The sequence below is a fragment of the Rhinopithecus roxellana genome, chromosome 13 (genome assembly GCF_007565055.1).
Source record: "Rhinopithecus roxellana isolate Shanxi Qingling chromosome 13, ASM756505v1, whole genome shotgun sequence".
Classification (NCBI taxonomy): domain Eukaryota; kingdom Metazoa; phylum Chordata; class Mammalia; order Primates; family Cercopithecidae; genus Rhinopithecus; species Rhinopithecus roxellana.
Window position 1 is genome coordinate 80626550 of NC_044561.1, and position 10904 is coordinate 80637453.

At 44.0% G+C, this 10904-nt stretch overlaps 1 long non-coding RNA gene across 1 annotated transcript; it reads left to right on the forward strand.

Annotated features, from left to right (window-relative positions):
* Nucleotides 1-7385: 7385 nt before the first annotated feature.
* LOC104666934 lies at nt 7386-10137 on the forward strand. Its single transcript, XR_748615.2, has 2 exons — nt 7386-7519; nt 9075-10137. It is a non-coding gene; the product is annotated as an uncharacterized LOC104666934 (long non-coding RNA).
* The last annotated feature ends 767 nt before the right edge of the window (nt 10138-10904 follow it).

The window sequence follows — 10904 nt, forward strand, 5'->3', positions numbered from 1 at the left end:
ATTCCTTCTATTTTTACAAAGCAGAAGTAATTATATATTGAATTGTGTTTGGAAATTGTTGCTTGCTGAAAGGAAAGCATATATATAATTCCTAACTTGAATTCATGAATGTTAAAAGTGCTTTATTTGAAAACATAAAACAATCTTTGGAAGTATTTGGAGGAGAGGGCTTGGAAGGCACTAAGGCCTGAGGTAGATAGCTAGATAATCGAAAAGGACAGATGATGATTACATGACATTTTCTGTGAAGGAACGGGGTGAGGTTCCAGGGCAGGAGCTGGGTTATAGAGAGCTTCATATGGAAGTCAGAAGCATCTTTAGCAGAAACGTCAGGATGTCAGCATGTGCGCCCTTCGGTATAAAATATACAGCTTTGCTCAAGCCTTTTGCTTGCTTTACTTCCACAAACCCATTTTAAGTTTCAAATAAAGGAGATCAATTTCACTATATATTTTTCATTTGTTCTGTGATTCTGAGCTACATTAATTGGGGCAGTTCACACACAGGAAGAAGATGTAACTTCAACAAATCTATCCCCTGCTAGCTAAGAGCATTCTCTCTCTAGAAAAGAGAGATTTTTTCTCCAGAAAAGTTAGTCTATTTCTTGGCAGAAATTTTGTTTTACCATTTTAGTGTTTTCAGTGGCCTTCATGCCCCCATCCACGTCCTGCCCTCTCTTATTTTGAATGGAAACACTAGTCAATCCGATGACCATTGAGTGGGGTTCTTCTAGGTGCCAGGAACCATGCAAGGTATCTTCCTGAACAGGATCTCTTTTAAGCTTCCCCATGTCCTGTTGGTGGAAATCATAATTTACAGGTAATGGTCTTGGGACTGAGGGAAGTTAGGGAACTTGCTCCAATTTCACAGCGCAGCTTTGAGCTGGAGTCTTTCAACTCATATTCCCTCAACTTATTCTGGCTTCCCAGGACTCTGGGCCACAGAAAATTCCTATTTCAATGAAGTAGGAGGCCGGCCTTCACCAGAACTCCGGAATCTGGAAAATGAGCAGGGACATCTGAAGTGTTAGGGAAAGTCTGGAAAGAAACTGGAAGATCTCAGAAGAGCCAGGCTTCGGTACCCCCTGGAAGCATGGCACAAACCCGAGGGACTGTCCTAGAAGAGACAAGGATGGGTGATGTTTGGTATCAGGCTGGATTCTCATTTTCTCTACTGGGGTAACACAGTCAGAATTCTTATGTGGCCATGGTCCCTCGAAGTTCACCAGAAGTTCATTCAGGCCTGGGCCACGCTTTTCTCCCACTGATGCTTCCAGGGCCAGCTAGCCAGTGCTGGAAACGGGGAGGCAGCAAGCAGGCTCTTACATTGTGATTAGAAGGAAAAAATGCCAGAGAAGAGAGAAATGTCAGGGGCAGAGACTAAGGGCTGACATATAAGTTTAAAACAATCCACATAGCCAAATCATTTCTGAGCTACAGCCTATCTGCTTTATTCCCTACTGGGGGATTCTGGGAGCAAGGGCTAGGAATGTCCTAAGAGGCTCTTGCCTCTGACCTCCCCCTGACCTGCACCTGGTGGCCTGACAACACAGGTGACAGCATAGCTGGAATGCACACGCTGCCCACAGCTAGTCCCCAGCACGCCCTGGCCCCAGCCCCAATGACAAGCCTCCCCCTCCCACTCCTCACATATATACCAGTGCAGATGTCCATAAACACCTGCCTCTGGGGTTTGCCCCTGAATAGGATGCTGGCCTAGGTACGTCAGCCTGCAGCCCTCAGGGAGGGAGGATGCTGCCCAGCACCCAGTAGGCCTGTCGACTAGAAGAGTGCCACTCCAGGAGAGTACAGTGGCTAGCTTGTGCCAGGCTCTGGGGACACAGAGTGGAAACGAGCACTAGCCCTCCTCAAATCAGGGCTCAGGCTTGGCTTGGAGGTCTCCTTTACTTTTTGATATCCAGGAAGCTAAGTTCCCTGTCCTGTCCATTTTTAGTGGTGTGAGATTCCCTGGAGACTTAGCGTCTTTCATTTCGGCATTTCAGAGACAGGCAGACAATTGGATTCTAAGACCAGCTCCTCATGCATTGGCATGTGTATGGCCAACTATTGGAAGTGAACAGAGTTCTAGATAAAACTGTATTCTCACTCCAAACTGGATAACTGAGTGTTAGACTAAGGTGGGGGCACAAGAATGACACAGTTACCCACGATCAGGTTGTGTGCTGAGTATTGTGAAAACAGCCAGAGAAGAGGAGAATGCCAATTTTGGGGGCTGTTTATGGGGGCGAGACAGCAGACGGAGGAGTAGCCAATCTATATTTTGTCCTCTTTCCATTTTAATTACCACCTCCCCCAATCAGCAGAGTTTACCAATTAAAGGCCAACCTCCCTTGATTTCTTTGCTTTAAAGGACATTTCGATTCACCCAGGCAGACAATTAAATCCCCCTCGCGCCTCTCCCTTCCCAGAGCTCAGGAACAAATGCATCCCTATCACTTCCTAGCATCGAGCAGTGGGAAAGAGTTGATCTCAGGTGCTCACCTGCAGTTATCAGAATGCCAGACTCATTTAGGGAGCTCAACTCTGGAAGCTGAGCCGATCCCTTCATTGATTGTGGCAAGCGCTGTTTAGATTTTGCCCTTGCTCAGTAAACAACTAAAAGTAACTGCATGATTTCTCCCCTGCATTCCGCAATCTCTCTCCTCATTCCCTCCCTCCTCTCTCTCACACACCACGCGAGATACACACACACACGCACACCTTCCCTTTCTCAGGCCCAGGCCTCTGGGCTCCTGGTCATCGTAAAAGAACAGGCAGATCACTATCCCTGTATAACACTCTTAGCTAAGGGCCTCACCACTCCCAGCTGCTGGACGTTTTTCAGGGTTTGGGGTGGGTTCTGTGACTTCTTCCCAGGACTCATGACTCTCCCAAGGTGCATACCCTTCCAAGTTCCCAAGCCCCCAACCATGCCACATATGGAAGTCCCCACCTGTCTAGAATGCTTTCCAGAGACGTTCCCGACCATTCCTCCCTTGCCTCCCTTCCCCCACCCCAGCCCCGCTCACTGTTTCCTGCTGCAGCTCAGACCCAGTTCAGTGAAGTTGAGGGTGGAGGGCAGATTCTGCCTGCGGTGCACCAGCTCTGCTTCTAGCTGAGGTAGCCATGTCTCAATACAGATCTGTTTTGGAGGTGAAAGCAAATTAAAATGGCAAACTCACTCAGTGATGATCAAACTTCTAAGGTCCTTAACAAGATCTCCATTTACTCCTCAATTACTAATAGAAAAAGAGAAAGATGTACTCTATTGTCCACCATTTGCATTCTCTGAATAGACTGTGTGTTACAATTAGCCCCCCTCATTAGCTCCGTCTCTAAGAATGGGTTTGCTGTGAAGCAATTTTAAGGAGCGTGCGTACTCTGCCATCTATTTGTGTAAAATAAAGTAGGCATAATTGCCAGCCTTCCAAAACAATAGAAAACCTTAGTACAAATCCTAAACAATGATACTTTAAAATTTAATAATTCTTTTTTTTAAAAGCCAAGTGATAAAGAATAGTTTTCTTGCAGACATTGGACAGTCAGCCTGCCTTGATTGTGTTTTTTAAAAAAATTAAGGGACTTTCTCTTTCAAAGTCTGTTGTCTTTCCAATGGAATTCTTTTCTTGTTTGCCTAAATGCCTTTCACATGATAAAAGATATTTTTCAAATTAGATCACCTCAACTTAAAATACAGTTACCTATTATCAGCCAGCCTGGAGCATAAAGCATTTTAAGAAGTCTCACAGATCTATTTTATTTTTTAGGGTTCAGAAGTTTATGGATCCTTTTTCATTTCTTAGGATTTTTAAAATAAAACAAATATTGTAATTTGTAAATTCCTAGGATTTGAGATAGAAATATTGCTCACAGTATCGAGTATTCCACATTAGTCAATAGCGAGCAGGTAAATATATATATTTCTAAATGAAGGGTAGCTCTGGAAATTAGACAGCCATTTTATTACATAAGGTATTCTTGGACAAACCAAAAAAGTATGTCCTTTCTTTTTCCAGCACAGTTTTGTAAATGGAATATAAAATGTATTTGGAGTTTTGATAAATTTATTACATGCCAAGTATTTCTTTGCACAATGTCTGTCTAGTTTGTGTCCTGAGGGCAAAACGATGTATCATTTTCTTGCATTACAGTTTTGTGGTGGCTGCTCACAGGCAAGTCACATCATCCTACTTTCATTGTCATTGGCAGTGCTATTTTGTTGAATTTTGATGTGATTAATGCTTATTTCCCAATTTCACCTTGCATTTTCTTCTAAATTTTATGTTTGATAAAATAGCTCAATAGTAGTAATTAAACCTCTCCTCAAAAAGGTTTATCTTTGTATTTCTCAATGCTTGTCTTTCTAGCAATGAAATCCACATTAAAAACATTTCTGGGAGAAGATAATTTATTTGTTATTTTTGGATTGTTTAAAACTATTAATACAGTATGGAAAAATAATGCTGGGTAAAAATAGAATTGATTCTATATCAAATAGGAATTTGTTCCCTTTACTGCCTTCCTTTTGGCAATGTCTGTGCGGGTCTTCCCATACCTTGGTTAGTTCAGTAAATACATTCGGTTTAGATATATTTTAGTTCGCCACCTCTGAAGCTCAGGCAAATTGCCCGCTAAGTTTTGAAAAATAATTTAGGAGAAACTTGCAGATATTTTGAGGACGCGGGGTGTAACCTCCCATGGCACCGAGACAAGAGACATTCTGTTTGGTGCAAGGGGCGAAAAACACGACCTAACGGTGTTTACATGTGTATTCAGCCATGAAATTGAATATTATCAAAGTTGAAAAAATGCAAATCAAATTAAAACCAGAGAAAATTGTCTTTGGAATTACAGCGGCCTGGAGCCCCCAAGTGTTTGCTTAAATTGAATCATTTAGAAAAGAAAAAACATCTAAACTGCCCCCTCACTCTTCTCTTCCGCCCCCACCCCAGGCACGAACCTTGTTCTCTAATTCTAGTAGGAAATGTATCAAAGTTGAGGCACAAATGACTCGCTCTAGGACAAATAATGTTGGAATATATATACGTGTGTATATAAAAATTAAATGCCGCCCTCTATCTAGGTGTTCACAGAGTTGGACCAGCTTCCGAAATAAAGCAGCACCCGCTTTCCTTATTCCTGGGTGAGCCCCTAGCCGCGGGCTGGCGGCCTGGCTCAGGCTCCCCGCGAGTGGCCCGGGGACCTTCGGAGCAGCCGTCCTCGGGCTCGGGCTGCAGGAGCGGGAGCGGGAGCGGGTGCTTGGGCTCGGGGAGGGCGGCGGGCGCCCGGGTACCCGGGGCCAGGCAGCCGGGGCTGATTGGGCGCGCTGGGGTCGGCAGAGCAGCCGGCCGATCCCCCGAGTCCTCGTGGGTCCGTGGGGCTGTCCGGGTTTGGCGAGCTCCTGCTGCCGAGATGCGCCAAACGCGGAATCCGGGTTGGCCTTCCGGGGGGTTCTCCTCGCCCCCTCCCAACGCTCACTTCGCTGACATAGGACTTCCAAGGGTCTTAGTGGAGGAGACCACGAAAGGAAAATGCCTGCTAAATGTCACTGGGGGTCGGAGGAGAGATCGAAAAGAGCATGTGGCAGACGGACGGTCATTCTCGCTTTTTCCCCACGAGTTCTAGAGAGCACGGGGAACCGACCCTAGGCAGCCAGTCCCCACCCGACCCGGCCTATCCCACCCCAGTCGCCGTGGACTCTGTCAGCCGTATTCCTCTCCCGCCCTCCCCATCGCTCTCCCGCCTCCGGGAGCACTGGCGAGTCCGGGGTTTCTCCTGCAGGTGCCAAGGTCGGCCCCGTCCGGGAGAGCCCGCTGGGCACCGCGCAGAGGAGGGCCGGGCGAACAGGCAGACGGCCTTGGGACAAGGCTGGAAGCGCGACCCCGCTGCGGTGGGAGCGGGACCCAGGCAGCCACGCCCATCAGTCTTAGTTGGGGACACCAGAGGGGGCTAGGATGTGCTGGCACTTTCATCCCATTTAGTGACCTCAGGATTTTCGTTTCGCTCCCCTAGCCTGCACTTTCTCTTCTTCGAACCCTCGTCCACCCTGCTCCAGCCCAAGCTGCGCTATCTCCGACCCAATATGTCAAAAGGAGTTCGAACGCTTTTTCCTCTAGGGAGGAGAAAGAGTGGGTGGCCTCCGCGTCATTCTGTCTTCCCTTCCTCCTCCTCAGTCCTGATAGAATCGAAAGGCTGCCCTTGTTCAAGAAACATAATAACTGCACTCCAGCTGACTCCGATAGGGGCGGGAGGCCGAGTAGTGGAAGCCCATTTTATTTGAAACCTGTCCCTATATTTTCCTTTCCAGGAACCCCTGGATAAAGACCAGCTCAGCCATGGCTGAGAAAACAGACCCAGGCTCCCCAGAGCGGTTAACCCGCCCGCCTCTGGGCAGAGACTGTAATTGGGGTCGTGTTTGGGAGACTAGGGACCCTATTCCAAGGAGAGCTGTGGGGCACATGTTTATGTTTGTTGTTTTCAAAATCAAGAAAAGGAAACAACAGCCAATTAAAATGCAATATTTTTATTCCCCTCGCACGTCGTCAGTGATTTGCCCCCAGGGATTCACAATTTTCCCAAGCCTGTTAACGGGTGACAATGAGTGAGTGCCTCCTGTAATTTAATTTTCCTGTCACACTAAATAGAGCTACATTGTAAACCTTAGATCTACTCTTACTGATAGGATCGCCTTGTTTTGCCATTTGCACCATAAAGACCCCCAAAAGGGACACTGTATTGTGACCTCTACTCTTGAATTATTCAAGAACTTAATGACATTTTCCATTTTAAAAAGGGAACTAATTGCCATTGATGCAAAGCATGTGACCTTCTCCCAGTACCCAGTATGAGAATGTAACCATCTGTATGTGCATAGAAGGCTGAAGAAGGCGGGTACAAACAGGAAAAACACATGCAATCATAACCAGCTCAAAATGGACACTGGAATCAAGCATAGGGTTTAATTTCACCCCAAACCATGACACACAGCTCCACAAAATTGCCTTCACCAGACCTAAAATCTGCATAAAACCTCACATCAATTCAGGCTCATTTTGGGGGACATGACATGACTTTTTAGCTAGGACTGGAACATTAAAAGTTTTGAAAGCCAGTAAGCCTTTATAAATGTAAAATTACTTTGATGTCAAGCAAAATATCTAATAATTTGCCTCCTTTCTTTTGTGGCTCTTTAAAATTATTTACTTACTCAAAAAAGAAAAAGAAAATCTCATAAATTGGGATGGAACCACATCTCAATATTTGCGTTTGAATCAGTCTTGAGTTTCTACTAAAGCCGTTATTGAAATTCTTCACTAACTAGAATTATTTCTCTTCAAATTACTTGGAAATGGATGCTTATTGTTTTTTTCTTCTTCTTCTTCAAAGAAAAGAAAAAACAAAAGAAAACAACCACAAAAAACTCCCAGTGTGTTTTCTACTCTTCTTTTACTTTTTCTTGGAGGAAAGCGAAGGGAGAGAAATGGACTTCACCAGTGTTCTTTGGCTTCAGCAATTCACAGGTCAGTGTGCAGAGATTCTGGGATGCTGTTCCTGGTTTATCTGAGTCAGTCCACAGCAGGTATTAACCACTTTTAAAGTGCGAGTGGCATTAGGAGGTTGGGAGCAAAGCACTTTCTTGTGCTGAGCTGCAGATGCTTCTTTTGAACTGTGAGTGATGCTTGGGACAAGGAATGGTCATTTCTGCAGGGAGCAGACAGTTCCTTTTAGAAGGATGCTCTCATAAACTACCCCCTTCCCCCGGGCTTCATTGAGAACTAGGTATCCTTTCTGTGTTTGGCTGTGAATCCACATCTCCATCTTGTAGAATTTCTGGAAAAGGAAAATAAAGTACATTTGAACACCTAACTTGACTTTTATGAACCCCACGTTATATCAACATGTTTGACACAACTGGTGCTGGTGCAGCCGGAAGTTGTACAAAGCAGAATGCCTGACACTCCCTCTGTCAAAGTGTATCAAATGCCATTTAAAGGGAATTGCCATAATACTGTTATTACCCCAGTTGTGTAATAGAACAACTGTTTTCCTACTTCTCTAAAAGAAACCTGTTTCCCTCCCTGGTATCATGTGCTTTTGAGTTCTGTAACATGGTAAGAGAAATGGAGTAAGGATACATAGTTCCCATTGTTAAATAATGAAGACATATTTAAGAAATACATTTGAGACATTTTCAAGTCATGAAAAACAGGGATATGTATGAGAGGAGTGACCAGCCACCTTCTTGCATGTCCCCTGTGATAAAAGCAATGTTTTATGAGGCAAATGTTAATTTAGTTTTAGAGATTTTTCACTTAGTTTTCTGCATTTAAAACATTTTATAACAATTTGAGATCGACTATAAGACAGAATAAATGATAAGTGTCTCTCATAGCATTCTGTAGTGTTATAATTCAGGAATTTTTTCACAGTGACAGTATACTTTCAAAATGCAATTTTAATTCACTGTTCAAGTTGTCATCATGGATAAATGACAGTCATGTTTCTTTTCATTTTAAAAAACAACTATCTTGATCAGGGACCACTTGAAGGACATGTTAAGATTGCGGTGTCTTTAGGGCAGAGCAAAGTCCTCTTCTGGCCGCATTCTGAGATCTCATCCTCTTCTGGATGGATATCTGTGTTAGTAATCTGGAATGCCATGGGAGGCATTCACTGAGCTCGAGTGAATGCTTCTAGAAGAGTTGCAAGAGATTCTGATTGAGCACTGTTTCACCCAATTCCTGTTCCCACTCTTTCCCTCCAATATAAAAACAATGTTGGAAAGCATTCCCACTTGGCCTCTGTAAAAGGGTAAATGAAATACCTATCTCATTTTAGTTCACCTATAAAATGGGTTTCTCATTTCTCAATCAAGCCTGGTGTGAAGGGACATATTGGACTTTAAATTATTTTATACCCTTCATCTATTTTTTTAAAAGATCTGAACTGTTGATGTACAGTTTTTAAAATGCTAGAGCTAGCAAAAGTTGACATCTTTCACCTGATTTTATTTATTGAAACGTGTGCATCACATATATTTACTGGACTTCTTACTGTCCATTTTTCTTCCCCTAGGAAATGCCATCAAGATAGTTCAACTACGACATGGTCACTAAAAATATTATAAAAATACCTTTTTGAAAAACTCAGTTTCTCCTGTTTAGTAAATATTTATTTCATCAACACGGGCTGCGTTCCACTGCGTCAGGATTCTTCGTGTGCGTGGAGTACTGTTCCAGCCTAAGAAGATGGTTCTGAGGCCACTTAGCAAGACATTTTCCAGCATGAGCAGGTTTCTCTGTGGAAATAGTGAGACCCTATTCCGATGTGTTGTCTTTCCTTGGGGAACTTAGGGGGTACAAAGCTCCTGAAAGTGTTCTTTATGCTGGTTGAAGCTCTTATGTCACTGTACTGATTCCCTATGATGCAGATTTGAATCACAGAGTAATTAAAACATGGATCAAATAAGCCTGGGGTTCACCAAGGCTGAAAGCTGTAGCCATTCAAGGCATCATTTCTGTCATAAAAATATAGGACCTTTTCAAAACATGCCTTCAAGATGGTGTTCCCTTTTCAAGCAAAAGTCTAATGACTGCATAACTCTTCTTGACCACATCTTACATTTTCTCTAGATTTGCTTATTTACAGCTACTGGAACAAAAAGATGAGACAAAGAAAGCACACTGATTGTCCTGAGAGTCTTCTGTGACTAAAAGCACATGAGCTTCTCCCCAGGCTGAGATTTGACCCTCCCAAGCATTTCCCCAAAGGCCATGACACTGCATCGGATTGCTTCTGGACGCTTTCCTCAGAGTTTTCAACAAATATAAACTGAAGAATGGAACACAGCACCAGATTTGCTAATCAAGAGGCAATGGTCCCAGTCCAAACTGTGCTGTGTGTGAATACAGAGCCCAGGAGAAGGGAAGGAGGTACATGAACATCGGGAGTTGCAAAATCTTGCTGAACCAATAGACCAACAGCCATTAACATTTGTCAGTGCAAAGATCCTAAAATATGCAAGTGTGGATTTGTCCTGCCGTAAGAACTGAAGCTGTGACAATCACATTGCCATGGACATTTAAGCTCGTCTGAGGTTATTGAATCTAACAATGAATAAACAGTGAAGAGTAGCTAATTTTTGGAATCCTTTTCTATGACCGGAAAATATTCACAAACTCAGAGTGATTGTTTGGGGTGAAAGATGGTCCCATGCCTTGTGCGCCTCTCTTTGCTATCTATTCAAATTTGGAAATGAACCCCTCCCTTACAAGAAGGTGAATAGCAACCAAAGCGAGCCCACCCTGGGAGGGCAGAGTGGGTGTACTTTCCTCAAAGAGCCCTGAACACAACAGGGTGCACAAACAGCCAGAGCACCCTCAACAATACCCCATCATCTGCTCACCAGGGCACACAGATTCACACAGAGTCAGTGACACGTTCCAAAAAAAACGGAATTAGGAGGGACCCATAGCATGGCCAATGTGTAGAGAGCTTTACTACTCTTAGCACCATTGCTAATTATTGGAGCAAAGAAGGGTACACGAGGAATGGAACCCAACCTGTTTAAAGTAATAAATGTCAACCCTGAAGTGCATGGAACTATCTCTCCTTCCCTTTTGAGGGCTGTGTGCTTCACAAGCTGGGCATTTGCTGCACGGGGTTTTCTAATATAATGTGAATTTTCAATGTGCTTTGTCTCTGTAGAGTGGCTTTAAAAAGCCCTTGAAGTCCTCAGCTTTAAATCCATGCTAATAGGGGAAGTCTTTTTTTTTTTTTTTTTGGAGGTGGGGAGCTTTGGTTGGGAGAAACATTGACCCAGACTGCACTCTGGGTAAACTAGGGCAAAAGACCTGATATCGTCTGCAGGGTACTTATTAACCACTGTTCATTTGCAGGATCAAT